Raw genomic sequence first — 19,267 nt, forward strand, 5'->3', positions numbered from 1 at the left:
TTCAGAAAGCCAGATCGCCTGTTTAAAATTTTAAATGAAAATACTTTTAATTCTCTGTACTTCTCTATTCGTTTTAAATATCACCTCCATTTCTACTGGATGGTTACTATTCCTTATGCAAAGGAGAAATTTGGAGACAAACTCTGGATATTCAAATTATGTGTGCTATATATACTATATGTGCTATGGAGTTCAAGGGTATTATTTTCCTTTCGAGTTTTTGTTTCACTGTAAGTTCCTAAACTGCATTGATTTAGGGTAAAATAGAATTATTATGCAGCTTCAAAGTATTGTCATTTTGGAGGGATACTTACTCACTTGTCAGTTTCAGACCTTATCAAATCTAAAGCCAGTATTGCACATTCTTCCTGAATGATGTGCATCACTATTAAGTAGGAATCCTGTGTTGAATAAGTTAGAGCAGAGGTAAAACATGTTTTATACACTAGATAGGCTTCTGAGTAATCAATCACTGTTATAGACATCAGATTATACTTAAATGCAACAGGATAACTTGTCCTTCTGTAAAACAAAGAATGAATTTGTAAAACAACAAAGTTATAATTAATCTGTGTATATATTTAAACTTTAGTGCTGAATTGGACTTTTTGGAAGACAAGGATGTGTCTTACACGCATAAAATTGCTGGAATTAGAACATGCTACACAAAGATGAAAAGTTTACATGAGAAGAGCTTAGACTCAAAAATTGTTTTGAAATCTATTGTTTGAAAGCGTTAGTCACTTGACTTTAAGCTTCACTGTTCATTTACGGGTAGGGTGTTCTGTAAAATTAATTCATTGTCCATAGTTAATATATATTATCTACATATTATGTTAGGTGGCTCGTATGGCTAATGCTTGCTTAACTAGACATAATTATTGGTCCAGTTTCATGAAATAAATCAGATACCAAAAAAAAAAAAAATCAGGTTATTTACTAATATTCCCGGTGATGCTGTAGAATTGCAAAATAAATTACTGAAGAAGGGTTGGTGGCTAATACCTTGGAGGGTAAGAAAATTATTACTCATTATGCTAAGTAATGTCTTATATCAGCATGTAAATAACTTAAGTGATTGCTTGGAAAGAAAACTACTCCAAAGAGAAAGTTAATGTATCTGATTTGTTTATTTATTCATCTAATTTAGAGCTGAAAGATTTTTGGACTGATACTATATATGAAAATGTGTCACTAAAATTTATTAGTGCTCAGAGCAAGGGACCTTACCTATAAATATAGATTTAAATAGTTGCATGCTTGGTTATCTCTGTTAAGTTAAATCAGATAAGATACTTAATACATAATTCTCCATTGTATGTTAGAAGAGAGTCTACCCATCTCCCTGTTCCTGTCAGTTTATAGCTTGGATGGGAAATTAAAAGTTAATTTTGTCTTTGTCCTTTTCTCTTTTTCTTATCAGCAGTGCCTGGGAGGCACAGTGAAGTATACTGAAAGTGACCTTCAGTTTACTCATATCATCTTGACACAAGTGAGCCAGGCTCTACACTTGTAATTTTCATTATTAGCCACAAGAAGAGGAGCTTCTCTCAGTAGGAAATACACAACATCCAAAAATATATAGGTATTTTGTATATCTCTTGTGTGATTGCTTAAAGAGGGCTATAAGAGTAGAGAATCAATAGAGAAGGTGATGTGTGAAGGAGAGAAAATTATAGCTGAAACTGCCACCCTGCAGAGGGTGAAGTGATTTACCCAAGGTTAGAAGCAGAACTTCTCTTTAGGGGCACAGTCCAAACTAGAGCCCAGGGGTCCTGGTTTCCAGTACAGAATGCCTTCCCTGATTCCTTCCTGCCTGAGTCAATGGAAAAGCAAATGAGTTTTCTTTTTTCCCCAAATCGGTCAAGACAACTGGTTTAGAAACTGCATATCCACATGTCAGTGGGTCATGTTATTTCTTTACCTCTGCCCTATTCATATTTTTGTCTCTCTCAACTGAAATAAAAAAGCACAGCTTGTAAGGACAGAAAGTGGCTCTATGTCAACTTTCCCCCTGTAAATTATTTTTATGAGCACGCCAACCAAGGGAATCTCTAAAACACATGATTGCTTTTGGCATCTAACCAACCTTTCTCTTTATTGCCCCCATTTTATGGGTAAAAAAAGACTTTTTCTGGTCATTCTTCTCAGACGGGGTCCTTGAAACTTCTGTAATGTAAAATGTAAATACATCAACTGGCAAAGAAAAAAAAAGTAGCCCAATGAAAGTAGGCATCTGGGAGTTCAGGGTCCTGAAATCTCCTATTTCTTATATATATGGAGCATGTGACTTATGACTGTTCCTGCATCACTTTTCACTCCTCAGTAAAAAGCGGATTTTAGAAGAATGTCCTGGTTAAGTGTTGCTACATTAAAAATGTTAGAACTACAAGTCTCTCGCATTATGTCTGAATAGGTAGGTAGGGCTGCTAATGACTTTGTTGAGTGTTTGATGAAAGGTGCTATGTCAAGATCTTAACTGGGATTTACTGGGTAACCACTATGAGTTCAGTCAACACTGCACAGGACATCTGAATTCAGCAAAGGACACAGAGCTGCAGGCTGTGCCCTTGGGAGCCTTCTTTATAAACATGCCAGAGCAGAGACGGTGACCTCATGCTTCCCAGGGAACATCTTCCCTAGGTTGTCCTGAAGTCACCTCAAACTCAACATGTCCAAAATAGAATGCAAGCCTTCTCACACATTCGGGGGGTCACATCATTCCTCCATTTGCTCAGACTAGAAATCACATTTTCATGCCAGTGGGTCTGTGCTGTCTCCTATATCATTACCTTCCATTTCTCTCCTGACATTATTACCTTGGTGTAGGCTGCTGTCACCCCTTGCTCTGACTTTTGTAATGGCTTCAGGGATGGTCTCTGCAAATGTAGATTCTCCCTCACCAGCCCACCTTCATTGTTGTTAAAGGGATAACTTCCTAAAACATACTATTATGTTAACCACCTTCCCTAAAACCTTCAGTGGTTCCTTGCAGCCTACAGAATAAATTCTAAAAGTTCTCAGCCTTGGATGCAAAGCACTTCCTTAATAGAGGTCCAGTATGCCTTTTTCAGGCTCATCTAAAACTAGATCATTAATGAAATACATCAATTTCCTCCAAATATGCTCTATATTCTTCAGCCTCAAAGTCTCTTCTCATACGATCCCCCTAATAGAATTCTTTACCCATTTGAACCACCTTTTAAGATCCTACCAAACTTTTGTAACCTTCTTGGGGATACAGAGTAAGTGCCAACATGTGGGTTGCCTTGGGCCACCCCAAGATGGAACCAGAGCCGGTGCCTCTCATTCACATATACAATCAAATCATAAAATGTGTAAAGATTAGAGGGTATGATATGGGAATGGTTGGCTGGATATCAACAGGCAAGACTACCTTACAATGTGACATATTTTGAAGACAGACTCAAATTATAGGCCTGACCCATGCATCAGTTGTATTATAGAGAAAAACCACAGAAAAAATATATTACTGCAGCCAGGGATGAGAGTCAAGGGGGATAGGAGGGCAGATGTAGATGGTAAACTGAGATCTTCAGTGTGATCTTTGTTTTACAATTAAGGGAGGAGGAATGTTTAGTAAGAGTTTCGTTTTAGTACTCAAAACTCATCACTGTAGAGGATGGTTAGATTTAGAGAGTAAATTGAACTTACTGTTTTCTTATACTTTATGTTGTTTCTTCCAAATATATTTATCAAAGCACATTTTAAGGGAGGGGTGGGAAATGTCAGTTACACAAGAATATCTATCCTCTGCCCGACTGAAGAAATTGTTCAAACAGAATGCGTTCTTTCATAAGCACTGCTTCCTAACTCAGCCAGGGTCAGTAAAGTCTTAGGTTATTAGTTATGTAATCCCTAGTTCCTCAAAGTGCAGTTTTGATTTGAACACACGGTTTCAATTAGTTGCTTCAGGTTTTGCCTCTAGATAGATCTCATTTTTAGAATCAAGACAGGCTCAGATAATCATAGCATTTTAGAACCATTCCTGATTTTGCAAATAACACACCTGACTTCTGAGAGGTAACTTTATCACAACCACAGCTCCAAGCCCAGGGCTCTCTCCATAAAACCATTTGTAGGTTGAATGATGTTTTCCAAAAAGATATGCTGAAGTCCTAACCCATGGTATCTGCGAATGTGACCTTATTTGGAAATGGTTTTTACAGACATGATAAAGATGTAAATTAAGGTGAGGTCATCTTGGAGTAGGTGGGCCCTTAATCCCAGATGACTGGAGTCCTTTTAAGAAGAGACACGAGATGAGACAGACATACAGGGAAAACACCACATGACCACAGAGGCAAGCTAGAAAGAGGCAAGGAAGGATTCCACCCAGAGTTTCAGAGGAAGCATGGCCCTCTTAACTGCTTGATTTTGAACTTCTACCTTCCAGAACTGTGACAGAATATATATCTGTTGTTTTAAACCACTTGGTTTGTGGTACTTTGTTACAAGCAGATCTCGGAAATTAATACACCACTCTCTCTCTTCTGATGGCTCATTTTAATTTGTATTATATTCTCTTGAGACTCTCAAAACAAAACGACTTGGGTGGTGTCTGGGTGCCAGACACTGCCTTGAACTTGGTGAAATCATCAAAGCCCCGACCCACATGCTGGTCCTGATGTTCATCTCTTTTGACCTTTGGGGACATTATTATTCACTGTGTCACATTGTCTTATGTCTGCCAGCATGTTTAGTCAAATGAGCACTTCAGATTTTGCTCTCCGGATGCGTCTACAAGCTGTAGCCTGGTACGGTAGTACCTGGGGTCTACCTCTCCAAGTTGCTATTACTATAGTGACATGAAAATTTTATAAGTATAATAGTACTGGCTAACGTTTATTTAATACTAATTCCATGCCCAGAACTGTGCAGATGCTTCCATATCTTGTCTTATTCAATTCCTGCCAAAAGATTCTGAAGATGCTACCATTATCCATGCCCATTTTACAGATAATAGAAGCTGAGGTACAGAAAGGTTAAATAACTAGTCCAGGGTCATATGGCAAGAAAACAATGGAGCTGGGATTTCAAGCTACATCCAAGAGACTCTAAGGTCCATGGATTCCCCTCGATACTATAGTGTAGACAATGACTTTAAACTGTTTACCTTAGAAATTCACCTTGGAAACCCCCCAAATTTATTAAAAGTCCCTTCAGAATTTAGCTCCAATCTCTCTTCTAGCCTCACCTCTTGTCATCAGGCCCTAACACACATACACACACACAAACACACACGCAAATATACACATACACATACACATACCATAGGAGGATTTTCATATTCCCTGGAACACAAAGCCTCTTTCACCCCTCTGTTTCCTACATTCTCTTCTCTTGACCCCCGATGCCCATGCCCCATGCCCTATGCACATTATGAACATCTCCCCACACCTCGTGACCGGAAGAAATATCAGCCTCTCTGAGTCCCCAGAACCTCATAGGTAGTTGTGCCCTTTCTACAACACTTATTCAAGCATATATTCTGACACTGGGCTGGGGCTACTGTGAGGCTCATGAGTCACCCATGCACAACAGTTGAGGAGACACTTGCTGTTGGGGTCTAGGGGCAGAATAATTAGTGAGATATTAATTCGTATTCTTTCCCTCAATATGGTATCTCCTGGAGCAGATTCTGTTGTGCTGGGGGCAGAGGAAATACAGAAGAGGGAGAGAGAGGAGATTATCCTCCCAGGCAAGGAAGAGAGTGGAGTTGGGTGGGTCCTACGGGTAGCAGGACCCAGGCAGGCCCGACTCTTAGTGGAGCTCTGCAAGGTAGCAGGACCACAGCGTGTCGGGAGAGCTATCCATTTATCTAGGAAACTGGTTTTAGGCCTCAGGCTCCTGTGTCCACGAGGAACCACCAACCCATGTGTGTCATGGAAGTAGTGGGGCTTCCAGACCTCAAGGAACCAGCAGGGCTTGGACCACAGGCATCCCGGAATAGCCGATGAGGACCCCAGATTTTATAGGGTCTCCTCACATGCTCTGGGCTATGAAAAATCACAGAACCTTTGCATGACACAGGAGCAAAGCAGGAAAGGACCCTCAGTAATGACTGAGATTGAACCTCCCAGATGCCCTGTAGGATGAGAGCTTAGAGTAGCATTTAATCTCCTTTCAAGAAAATAAAGACAAATAGCATGTATTGCACACGCATTTCAGTTTGTGAGCCATGATTCATACCCAAAACATTTGTTTTTGTGACTGTCTCTATTACTGGACCATGAGCTTCTCCAGGGTAAAAACTCATATCCTTTTGTCTTTGCACTTCTCAGCCTTTGCATGGTGCCTGTTGCAAAGCAGGCCCTAAACAAATACCTGCTGAATAGCTGAATGAATAATGAATCACTCAATCAAGCAGTTAATCGGTCTCTAAGGGCTCTTCATGCCATTTTATTCTATGAAGGAAATGAAAAAGTACCAGATCCTCCTATTCAATCTTTTATTTCAGAATGGAGCTGAGGTCCAGCCCTCCCCACCAGGAAAAAAAAAAAAGAGAGAAAAGAAAAAAAAAATGCCAAAGGTAGAAGGAGGAGGGAGAAGGAAAGGATGGTTGCTAACTTGTAAAGGCTTCCTCCTTCTTTAGGTTTTTGATTCAGGAGGATGAATGAGTCAATTTTCTTTCCTCTTTTATTTCGTGTAGCACTAGCTTCCTCCAGGAAATGTGAGAAATCCAAGAGTTAGGCTGGGTACCTACCTCTGCGAATTTGATCAAGGACTGTGGGAAGCCATCAGGGGATGTTGTCAGGGAAACAGTGCAGCCCTTTGGTTTTCTTCACGTGTACTGAAAACTCAGAGCTTGACTAACTGGTTTTTCCAGGTGTGTTCATTCTGGAAGGCCATGACCTGGATAATTTGCCTGAGGGAACTTATGCTCATGATTGTGTAGTTACCTGGCTTCCAGGCACCAAGGACAAGAGGACTCAAAATAATATTCTATGATAGTTAACATTCACAGAGTTTTATGTGATTCCTTTTATGTGCAATTGTTGGGACTTCTCTCCAGAAAACTATATCTAAGAACCAAATATCTGGACAATATTCTAGGAGACGATCAGGAAACATGAACAAGCAAACAAAACCTGTCATGGAATAAGTAAGCCATCAGATTGCTCCCCTTTCTCTTCCAAACCCCTTGAGACAATGCCCCACTACAATGAGGTAAGTTGGTAATTTGATAAAAGCCAGGGTGCATCACAGGAAGCAATGGTTTCCCAAATTGCCTTAGGAACACTGGCTTTTCATTTTTGCCTTTCCTAGGACTCCTAAGAGAGCCCTTTTCCTCTCCTATCCAGCCTGGTTTAGCCCCTAATTAAATTCTTTTCTCTTAGGCAAACTAATAGGCTGGCTGTTCGTTCCCAGTTCCAAAGATTCTATCATCTTATTAACCATCTGTAAGAGCAAAAGCGTCTTGACTCTCCCAAGAGGGAAGACATGGAGGCTGGGAACCTCCATCACCCGAGGGCTGTTTGGTGGCTTCCCTCTTCCTTCCACACCCCTTTTGGAGGTAAGAGTCATCCCATCCTTGCTCCTCTTAGGTTCCACCGGAGTCCAAAGGATTAGGCAATGGGCATGACTGCAGTGCTCCAGCCCTACCCAGGGGTCAGGGCTCACGGCCAGCCTCCTCACAAGAGGTCACTGTGGCTGGCTGCTCCCGGGCAGCTCAGGCTGAAGCTGTCTGATCTCAGACACACAAGGGCAAAGCCCCAGGGGTCTGGCTTTGTTGGCTGTAGGGCCAGTTTGGCCTGGTGACCAGGTGGATGTTCTGATGACCGGGCAGCTCTCCTCTCTCACTCCTGGGTTCAAGTCTGGAGACACAGATTTTGAATTTAAGAGAAGCAGACTTTAGAAACCAAAAGGGAATTAGAGAGAAAAATGCTATAAACTTTACAGACTAGAAAAAACAATTTTGCCTCTATAAGAATATGTTCTTGATTTCTGATAGAAATACTGTATATTCGTTACATTTGTGAGCCAAATATTGACCTGACCATGGCTTTTAATGATAGTGTTAGGACAAACCTATAATCCTATATCAAGGAATAAAGTTAAGTGAAATTATATAAAAATAAAACTAGTGTCTCTAACCTTAAAATCTTCCTGATTGTTAGGGTTCACTTTAGAAGTTCAACAGCAGTTGGTCTACCTTCATGACCTCCTCTAGACGAGCCTGCTTTCCCTCAAGTGTTAGCAATCATGATGTGTTAAATTTGTTTCTCCTACTTTATTTCTAGGCTCTTCATTTCGTCTAATTATGTGTTTTAAAATTGCACATTGACTGTGAATCTATCTTACGTGATTCTTGACATACCCCGTGTTTTTAAATAGACATTTTGAAAATGTAAGGTTTTATTTACAACGTAAGTTTGGGCAAATTCACCCTTGCATTCAGGTTGAAAGGAGCCTAATCCATTGGTTATCTAACTTCCATCACTTCCTCACCATCTTAAGACTCTGACTCAAATCATGTGGGGAGAGTCTGAAATTGTTTTGTGCTCAAAGCACTTTTTATTTTTTTGCAAAATATTCTTTGGTGCTGATGCACTTCCTTAATATTATCTGTAGTAAGATATGCACCAATACCCTGACATAAGTGTGCTTCCAGACAACCTGGAACTTGTCATTTTATTCCATTTCATTCTTTAGTTGCTCCTAGAATACATTTCAAATGAAAGAGTAAAAGCTGTCATATAAATAGGTGAGGTAAAGGGAAAGGAAGACAGAAATGCTTACAAGTTGCAAACAGGAAAAAGAAATTAGGACAACAGGGCTTCAGAAAGGCTGCAAACACATTCGTAAACAAACAAAGACTGCCGTGGAGCAACCCTCATGTTTGTCTTTGCTCTGATGGTGCAATGTGGTCTAGTGGTCTGACCAACTGGGAATCCAGTGCCTGGGTTCTCAGTTTTTTGCTTCAGACTTACTGTTCTGTACTGAACGGCCTTGGACTGAATGGTCTTGGACAGGGTTTCTTGATCTGAGAGATAGGCAGATTTCCCAGCTGAGAGGCTCAATGTTTATAAGTGGAAAGGTTGCAGAGGGGTGAAGAACATTGTTACAAGTAAAGCAAGGCTGTCACAGATGAACTATCAATGCAAGATGTTTTATTTTTACTTGCACATTTGGAGGCAAACTCCAATCTTCTCTGCCCTGTACAGTGTGTTTGTTTGTTGAGGTCCCTGATAATCTAGGCAGTTTGGAAAGGGGTGGGGAGTGTATGTGAGGAGAAAAAAGAATCACCTAATGGCCGTCCTTGGTGGTTTTCTGTGATTTGCATGTCCTCTCTCCCCATCCCCAGCACTGATCTCTTTTTTTTTTACTTAAGAATTTATATTGCAGTGTAAGATTTTATAATTAGCACGACTGGTTATTTGTATTTTTCTCCAAATGATTGCATATTTGCATATTATAAAGAAAGATATTCAAACATATCTGAAGTTCTCTTTAAAGGAAACCATGTTTAAAGAAAGCCCCCACTTCTATTAAAATTCCATACTCCTTGGAGTGGTTCGGTTTAGTCCAGCTGCTGATTTATGAAATCCATAAATAGTTAAAAGCCTCCAGTCCGTGGTAAAGAGGAATAAAACAGACTTGTCTCATGACCCCCAAACACATCAAAAACTGCAAAATAATTCACTTTTTACTTGGTGTTTCAACAAAATGTTATAGAGTGAGAATTTTGCTATTTCTGAATTGGGTTTTCATCTCAATGTTGGAATCAAATAAACTTGGAAATAATTATGTTTTCTTTGATTTCAAAGTGCAGGCTTTAATAAGAAAATTACTGCTTTTGTTTTTTAAATCATGGAATCACTCAAGAGGAATCCATTCAAAATTATTGCTATTAAGCCTTATGAACAAGTTACAAAATATAAAAGCTAATTCTTTAAAATAGTCCATGCTTAGTAGGTTTTTGTTGTTGTTGTTGTTTTCTTTAATGTTGAACATTGTTTTCTTTTTAGAGCTCATTTCTGGCTTACAGAGCCTAGAAAAATGGTCTGAACCAATAGTAACTTTTTTTCCTCTTCCTTCTTCCTTCTCTTCCCCTTCCTTCCCACCATTCTTCTTTTTTTTCTCACCCTTTCCCCCTAACTTTTTTGCCCCCAACCTGTTTCAGTGCCTACTGTGTACCTGGCACATTGATACTGAGTGCCTTGGATTTAAAGGTGAAAAAAACGCAGGTTCTTCTGAGCAGCTCAGGGAGACCTAGGACAGCAAACCCCACTTACCTATGCCAGAAAGTATCGAGAGCCCAGGCCGGATGCAGAGACAACCAGGACACAGGAGAGAGCTTCTCAGAGGAGGTAAGCTTTGAACTGATACTAAAAGGCAGGTAGTGATTAGCTAGGGACTTGAAGAGTATGAATGATGAGAACAGCATACACAAAAGCACAGAAAGAGAAAGCAGACTAAGACATCTAATGTATTGTGAGGTGGAGGGGAAGGGGTAGAAGAGTGAGAGGAAGAGATAAATCTGGAATCTGAGGCAGGGGCAGGGGTTTTCCACGTCTGGCTATGAAATTTGGATTTATTCCTGTGGGTACATGGGAGCCACTGAAGGTGATTAGCTAGAAGAATGTCATGACCAGATTTGCATTTGAGAAAGATCACCCTGGCTTCCTTCTAGAGGTCTCGAGGGGATGGGGGTTGAAATTAAGGGCTTCTGGGACGTACCATGTCATACGAATGTGAATTTTCTTTCAGAATCAACCAGGTCCATGCATGCATTCATGCAGCAAGCCTTTAATTAAACATCTATTTTCCACAAGGCCTCCAGCTCAGCACTGTGGTGAAGACAAAGAGTTAAAACAGAGTCACTGCAAAGCTCTCAGCATCCCTCCTGAATACCATGTTTTGGTAAAGCAAGCTTGCTGCTGCCTGAATCTCACCAGTGAACTCCCATGCACCATCTATAACATCCATTTTGTGTATAGCTTAATTCCACTATTCTAAAAATTCCTTTTCTGTCGTTTTGAAATGCAACAACTCCAATAAGTTTAATAGCATCTATTCTTCCTCTTTCTTAAGAAGTATTTTCAGTGACAATGACATCTCCCCTTGTACTAACCATTTACAAAAACAGTAACAAAATAAAGAACAAAACTTCAGGCTTGTAAATCTACACAATTCCCTCATCTAGGTGGATGAATTTCCTTCATTTCCAAGAGCATTCAAAGTGCTACAAGTTAATTTAAAAGAAAAAGAAGCTGGTTGAACGTTCTCACTCTAATTCCACTTGTAGGAAATAAAGAAGGATAGAAATTAGCACCTATCTCAGTGGAGTGTTCTGAGAAATCACTGTGTGAAAAGGCAGAGAGTGATCTCAATCAAAAGCTTCTGCAATAAGATTTTGGAACCAAATACAACCCCTATAAGTAGACTTGGCTTATAAGTGGAAACAATCGATCTTACAGTTAAATTTCTGGGGCTTTTGAGAAAAGAAAATCCAAAATAATCTTCATTCATATCTTACACTAATTTCTTGAGGTTTTAGAAATTATAACACTTGACTATTATACAATCTTTTCTAAGGGCACTTGTACGAAACAATTTCATTTTCAAAAATTAGAAAAACTTTTTATAATTAAATAGTTTAAGGGAAAAATGAAAAAAAAATTGGAAACACAGGTAGTACTGGAAATAAGACCACAAGCTGAACAAAATGGATATCATACAAGGAACAACAATCGAAAGCTAAATGCAGAACTTGTAGCTTGTATATTAATAATGCAAGAACCATATACATTTATTCATAATAATTGACTGAAGATAATTTGCTGTGGAATGATTGAACCAGAACTAATTGTTGGCCTGTGCATTTTATTTTAACACCATAACCTGATATTATAAAGATTTTCATACTAAAATTTAATGTGGTCAAAATTCAAGCAGTATTAATGTCTGATTATATATTCATACAATAAATGTATTATGGATACTATGAACAAATTGAATACAAAACACTTTTGAAATGGTGTTTGATAAAATATATATGTGTATATGTATACCAATTGGTATACATATATATACACCAATTACATAGCAAATATTTCAAATCATTTTAGATCACGAATTACTATTAGAAGAAGTTTACTCTATGAGGAAAATAGGAGTCTGTTTATTTCTTGGAAGAAAGCTTCAAAAATAATAATGGAGCCTGAAGAATCTATAAAAATAATATGAAGAGGAGCCTGACAGCTCTTGAGGATACTTCAAACAGCTTGAATTTTATTTACTTGACCCACCCACAAGGACAGGGAACCAAGACAATGCTTTCCAGCTTATTTTCCACAGGAGATTTGGTGCCACAGGACAAATGGAACCAAAACAATGCTAAGAATGGAAAATAAAAATCAAGGAAACGGTAGAAACATAAAACCACTGGTGCTGTTCTTGGTATCTAGACACCTGAACTCAAATCTTGCCACCACGAATAACTAGCTGCCAGACTTTGAAAATGGCAGTCACTTACTCTGGACCTCGATTTACTTACCTGTTAAAGGTAGGTAATAATATTTGCCCTACACGTTTCACCAATCGTGAATAACAAAGAAAAGCAGTGAGATAAGAAACCTATAAGTGCATCTCAAATTGTAAGGTGCTGAAACTTTGCCGGGTAATAAGTACTATTCTTCCTGGATCCTTCTCTCTCTTTCAGTGGTTTCTTTTCTTAGGTACTGAGAAGATACAGGCTTGTTCAAGAATAACTCATCCAGAACATTGTTGAAACAAATATTTCAAAAACAATTCTTTAATCATTAGAAGAGACATTTTAGCCTGGTTGAGAAAGATCTCTCTTTGATAGTAGTCTATTAGGATATTAGTCTATTCAGATATTCAAAGGTAAGTATGGTCCTTTTCCCATGTTCCAGAAGGCTCAAAGGTTTGTCATTTCAGTAAATCTATAAACCGGTAATTTCTGTTTTATAGAGTTACAGTTTATGGTTTGTGGTCTTTGACACCTGCAATGTTGATCTCATGTATTACAGGCTCCTTGAGCATACAAACTTTTTGTTAGATCAGGCCTTCCAATGTCTACCCTAGAGCCACTAGAGTTATATTAAAACCGAACACTGATGAAATGGCACTCAACTTAAAAGCTTTACTCAGTTCAGGTCAGTGCAATTCAGCAAACATTTATTTAGGGTTAATTCTGAGCTGGGCATTGTTCTAGGTACAGGGCTATTCAACAAGGATTTTTATATAATCTGGGCCCTCCAGGACTCTCACTGCCTATGAGATACTATCCAACTCCACGGGATGGCATTTGGGCTTTAAAAAGAAAATCTGTTGCCAATCTAATAAACTAACCATGTAAAAAGATAGTTTTGAAATAATGGAGAAATTTAATATGGCTAACGATTAGCTGGTACTTAACTAACATCAATTTTGTTTGTGATAATGGCATTGTGATTAGGGTAAGACAATGCCCATTTTTTTAGAGATACATAATGAAGTCAGGAGAGATGAACTGATATATGCCTGAGATATACTTTTTAAAAAACTCAGGAAGAAAAGAAAAAAAGAAAAGGAAACAAGGGAGATGAAACAAATGTACCCAAATTTTGAGAATCATTAAATCTAGGTGACAGGCATTTGAGGAATTATTTATTATTCTTTTTCCTTTTATGAATGTTTGGAATCTTTCACATTAAACACATTTAAAAAATTGGTTGCCCAAGCTTCTAGCCTTTTTTGTTCTCCCCCTTTACCTAGATTAGGCCCTAGTACTTTCAGCATGGGCTGCACACTGGAATGTGCATTTCAAGTGACATGTTGTGTCTCCAGTCCAGCGTCTTATTCAAGGTCACCCTTGAAGGTCTCAGGTCGCCTCTGCTGAGAAGCCTTTGTTTAGTGGCTCAGACAGAACCGATGATTTCCCCCAGCTCTGGGCACTCCTAGAACTTGACTCATGGTTCTCTTACGGTATTAAAACTATTCCTTGTTCTTTTCTCCTGCTGGAGCGGAAACTCCTTTAGATTAAACATGTATCTTCATTGGCTTTCTTTCCCTTTTCTTATCATGGGGTCTGACACAGAGTCTGCTCTCCATCAAATTCGGACCTTAAAAGTGTCTGTGAAATGGGAGAGTTATCAGTCTTCCCAGGACCTAGTGCATAACACACAGTCATTTCGTAACCTCAGTAACGATAGCTCCAAAAGTACATTTGGGCAGCTAATCTGTGCAAATTATATTTTGACTGTAGAAATATGGAGTTATGCAAAACTTAAGTGTATTTGTTTAGCTTAACCTAGTTACTGTAGCAATTTAGGAAACTTCCTCATTCATTTCAGGTATGAGGCATTTGACTTGACCTGAGCCAGTAGGGACTCATTTTGGAGAACACTGCATAACTAGGTCTCATTTTGGTGCAATGCACACTATTACTATCCACAAAGTGCTTTTGATTTACCAGGAAATATTTCGACAAAGCTCTTCTCCCTTCAGGGAAGTGTGGGTGGCGGTGTTGGTGGTGCAGGACAGAGAAGCAAAAAAAGAGACACTCTCAAAGCAGTACAGTTCTTCTGTGCTGTTATAATGCGATCTAATTAGATTAAGGAGATTTGCTCTTTATATTTACTTTCACAGAGATTGATTCTACAAATTTTTGTAAAAATGTTCTAGGGGCAAAACAAACATGTGACACTTTCTAGAGGTGAACTCTCTGTATAGATTTAGACTTTGTTTAAATGACTAGTTATCATGTGATCCAATCTTAATGGGCTTTTAAAAATCAACAAGAAAAATATATTTTATGAGCTTAACTTTGTTGTTAGAGCCCAATCTTTGTACGTGATTTACTTGGGCACGTGGCATGTGTTTTGAAAAATCAACCTTCTTTGGGAATTGTGCTCTTAAGATATTTGTTCAGAGATGTTCAAGCTGTCAGTTACAAGATGCTTGAACCAGAAATGGGACAGTCTGGGTAAAGTGCAGTTGTTATGTAGCCTTTCTGTGTGTGTATGTTTGACAGTTGTGGTCAAATATATAGGTGTTATCTCCCTCAAGTAATCATTACCATCTGTTACCTCAACTCATCTTAGAGTTCATAATAGTGTTATTTCTCTTAGGACCAAGTTGAGAGTATAACGTTAAGCTTAATATAGACTTGTTAGCAGGGCTTTTTTTTTGTTTGTTTTTTTCTGTAGTCTAACAATGTGTGCTTGTCCAAAGAAGGCTAGACAGTATTTTATAGTATTTGATCCCAAATTGCGATTTCCAACTTTGCTTGTTTCCTTTGCCCACACTGAAGCTGCATCTCCTTTGTTTCTTTAATCTTCAAAGTGATGATGGTGGCTGATGACATTTGATAAAGAATTCATCTTTTATGGAGCAATTTGTTAAATGAGGATTTTAAAAATTATTATTATAAAACCCAGGAAAATTACACTATATAAATAATTTTTTTTCCAGGCAAAAGCCATTAGTCACGATCAAGAATTCCTTCATACTAAAGACTGAACACGCATAATGAATATACTTGGGGGTTAATTTGCTTTACGGTAGGAATAAAGCCTTGAGCTCCTGGATAGAATAATGTACCTTTGAGTTTGGAATCCTTGAACACCACTATGGGTGTAAGGCCGTTGAATCCTTTTGTTACATTTAAGCCCCATTTTCTCAGGAATATAAACTGTATATTTGTTACGGGACTTATTTATGGATTTGCGTAGTAGGTAATCTTGATTATTCAAATCACTCTTCCTTACTTTTATGGGAAGTACTGTTGGCTGTGCTCTACTTGGTTATGTAAGTTGTGGAGTTAAACAGCAGAATTAGCATTCACACTCTCCGTTCATGAATAACATTCTTTTAGTAACCGTGCATTTAGACACAGATAGACAGGAGTTTAAATTATTGTTCAAGTTTCTTTTATTGAACAGAATAACATGGAGTGCTCTTTCAAAATTCAATGAAAATCTTAGGAAATATGCTCTCTTTTCTAAATTTTATTTATTTGTTTTTATTTTTTATTTTTTGGCCACGTTGGGTCTTCACTGCTGCTCACAGGCTTTCTCTAGTTGCGGCGAGCGGGGGCTACTCTTCGTTGCGGTGTGTGGGCTTCTCACTGTGGTGACTTCTCTTGTTGTGGAGCACAGGCTCTAGGTGTGCAGGCTTCAGTAGTTGTGGCATGCGGGCTCAGTACTTGTGGCTCGTGGGCCTAGAGTGCAGGCTCAGTAGTTGTGGCACTCGGTCTTATTTGCTCTGGGGCATGTGGGATCTTCCCGGACCAGGGCTCGAACCTATGTCCCCTGCATTGGCAGGTGGATTCTTAACCACTGTGCCACCAGGGAAGTTCAGGAAGTATGCTCTTAATATATGATGTAAACTCTGTGTATGACATCCTTGAGACTATGCAATGAAACTAGTGACAAGTAAACAATAAAACAATGATAAATCAATTTAGCAAAACCAGAAAGCTGAAAGCATTTGATGAAACACAACTCCACAAAGAAACTGTGAAGTGCTGACAGAACTCTTATATAAACTTCAATGCTGGAAGGGCAGTTGTCATAGCTGTTCCTGGAAATCTTTTTGAGGTTTCCAGGATGTGTTGCCACTAATCTTTTTTTTTAAATCACCTACTATATTGTGCAACCTGTAACTAGCATTGACTAATTTATATTTTGTTTCCTCTTAAGGCTGACTCAGGTTCAGTTCTTCTCAAAGGGGTTCAATGGAGCAACATGTAGGAGTCCTGTGCAAAGAAGCTTCTAGATGCAGGACAGAGCACAGCCTCAGGAAGGTCACACGGGTCAAGCTGATTACCTCCTCCAGCTCTGGCAAGCAGGGGCTCAGCTGGGTTACCCGAGTTCACAGGAGTTATTGACATTCAGCTGCAGCTCTCACTCATTACTGATCGGCAGGAGAGTGTCTGGGCTTCAGGTTAACTCTTCCGTGCCCTGTTTCAAGATTGCAGTGAGATCGAAAAAGAAATTGTAACTTCATCTCAGCTTATTCCTGGTTGTATTGAAGAAATGAACCTTTTAAACCAATACCTAATATACCTGTGACAAGGGAAGGTAATGATCCATTAATCATTTTAAAGGTGCTGGATAAAACATAAGTAAATATGTTTGTCCCATATTTGTTCATTATGCAGTGAATGTTTATTTCTGGGGAGGGTGGGGGTAGGATATGTTTTACCTTCCTATCAAGAAGAATTTCCACCTTTTCTTTGATAAAGAAAGCCCCATATGATTTTGAAAAAGATAATAGCGGCATTGGTAATTCTGTGTCACTTAAAAGTGCATGTTTCCCCTGAGTGGCTCATGTAAAACGAACCTCAGGGAAAAACTTCATACCTCATCATCCAAGACGTTTCAAGACGTGAAGTTTCAGGGAAGTTTGGAATCTCTCTGTTAGGTTACAGACTAGGAGCTCTCTGCTAAGCCAGTTCCTTCAGGCTCTGATCTCCTGCTGACACAATATGGTCTTCTAGAAGTGACTTAACCTGTCTATCTCTACAAACTCATTTGTAAATTGAGAATAACAGTTAATTAATCCATGAAGCATGTCTTTCTGGTAGCAATGGGAAGACTGCCTTACTGTTCAATCCTAGGGCCTCTAAATCATGTTTATCATTGGTAGCCCTCTGTTCACCAGCATTCTACTGGCCCTGGAACACATGTTATACTGAATCCTTGGTTCTCTTTTATTCCTAATTACTCCTGCAAATGGTTGAGGATCTATATACAACTGAGGCTTACTTTCATTCAACTACTATATTTAACAAAAAAGTATTAAGCTTCCTTTAAGGGCCAAGCATTTGTAAGGCCAAAGCCCTACCCTTAAGGAGCATATTGTTAGCCAGAAGACACAGTGTTACAACACAATGCAGTCAATTCTAGAAAATCCAAATGAATGATTCAGACTCCAGGTGGATTGTGGGAGTTAGGAGTTATCCAGTCTGATTTCTGACTCTGTCAGATGACCTAGCTAACTGCCAAATCTACACTTGACCTGAGGAAATACAAAAGACTACTTATATAGATTTTCTCTCTTTCTGTAACATTTGACGTTGTTGACCATTCTCTATATTATGGAAGTTCTGGGAGCTGTGTCTGTGTTTGAATTTAGTGTGAATGAAGTAATTTGAGTGATGCTAGTCCTAAATAATTATTAGCTTTCTACATTTCTATCCCCAGACTTTTTTACTTGATCTCAGTCACCCCCCCAAGGCTTTAACCATTTTCCAAATCTTTAACAATACCCAGCCCTCTTTTGAGTTTCAGCTCCATCTTTGCATTTGCCTGCTCTGTATTTCCCCTCCTGTATCCCAGCTGCATTTTTAACTTAACAAGTCTGTAGCAACATGTTTCCCCAAATAAGCTGCTTCTTCTGACTTCCTTTTTGCTGCATATAGAGTGATCATTCACTCAGTTAATTAGCCTCTCAACTTCAGAGTTATCTTGGATTTCTCCTTTGGCTTGACCCACACAATTTCTCTCCCATCAATAGCTCATAAATCTGATTTTCAGACTTTCCTTAATTTATTTGTACACTCCTGTCGTCAGACAGTCTTCTTAAAACAAAACTATCGTTCTTTCACTCATCTGTCACACCCTTAAGGACCACGAGGTAAACTCCAAACTCCTGAATGTTACATGTAGACTTTTATAATTTGGTACCCATTTGCCTTTCGTCAGCCTTATCGCTAATGATACCCTCCGCTGTCTTTATAACCATCCTCCAAAGTTATTCCACCCCTGAAATGCTCTGTATAGTACCGCCTCCTCCCAACTCCACTTGCCTTCTCTATAATCAGTATCCTATACTTCTTCAAGAACTCGTTCAGATGGCCATGAAACTGTCACTGATTCCTCTTACAAATAATCTATCTTCTGATATGTAGCTTTTAAGTTCTATTTTTCTTAAGGAACTTAACATTTACTATGTTATAAAACAAAATTCAACTGAGTAAATTTTAAAGATCTTTTTGGGTTTTTTCAATGATTCACAATTGGGCAGCATTCCATCTAGCAAATAGAAAGGCGCTCTGAGGAGCTGAAAGACTTTTATAGGCAGAAGTAGGTGGAAGTTACTAGCAAAGAGTAGATTATTTGTGGCAAGGTCACCTTCCTTTAGGAGATGGCAGGAGTTTATCAGAAAGATTACCTCACTTGTGCTGACCAGGTCATTTCAGATTGACTGGTTTAATATTCCACTCCTGGGAGAGGGTGAAACTGTAATTAAGTTAGGTATTAAGTCCTGATTTGGTGATGTGGACTTAGCA

The sequence above is a fragment of the Balaenoptera acutorostrata genome, chromosome 4 (genome assembly GCF_949987535.1).
Source record: "Balaenoptera acutorostrata chromosome 4, mBalAcu1.1, whole genome shotgun sequence".
NCBI classification, from domain to species: Eukaryota; Metazoa; Chordata; class Mammalia; order Artiodactyla; family Balaenopteridae; genus Balaenoptera; species Balaenoptera acutorostrata.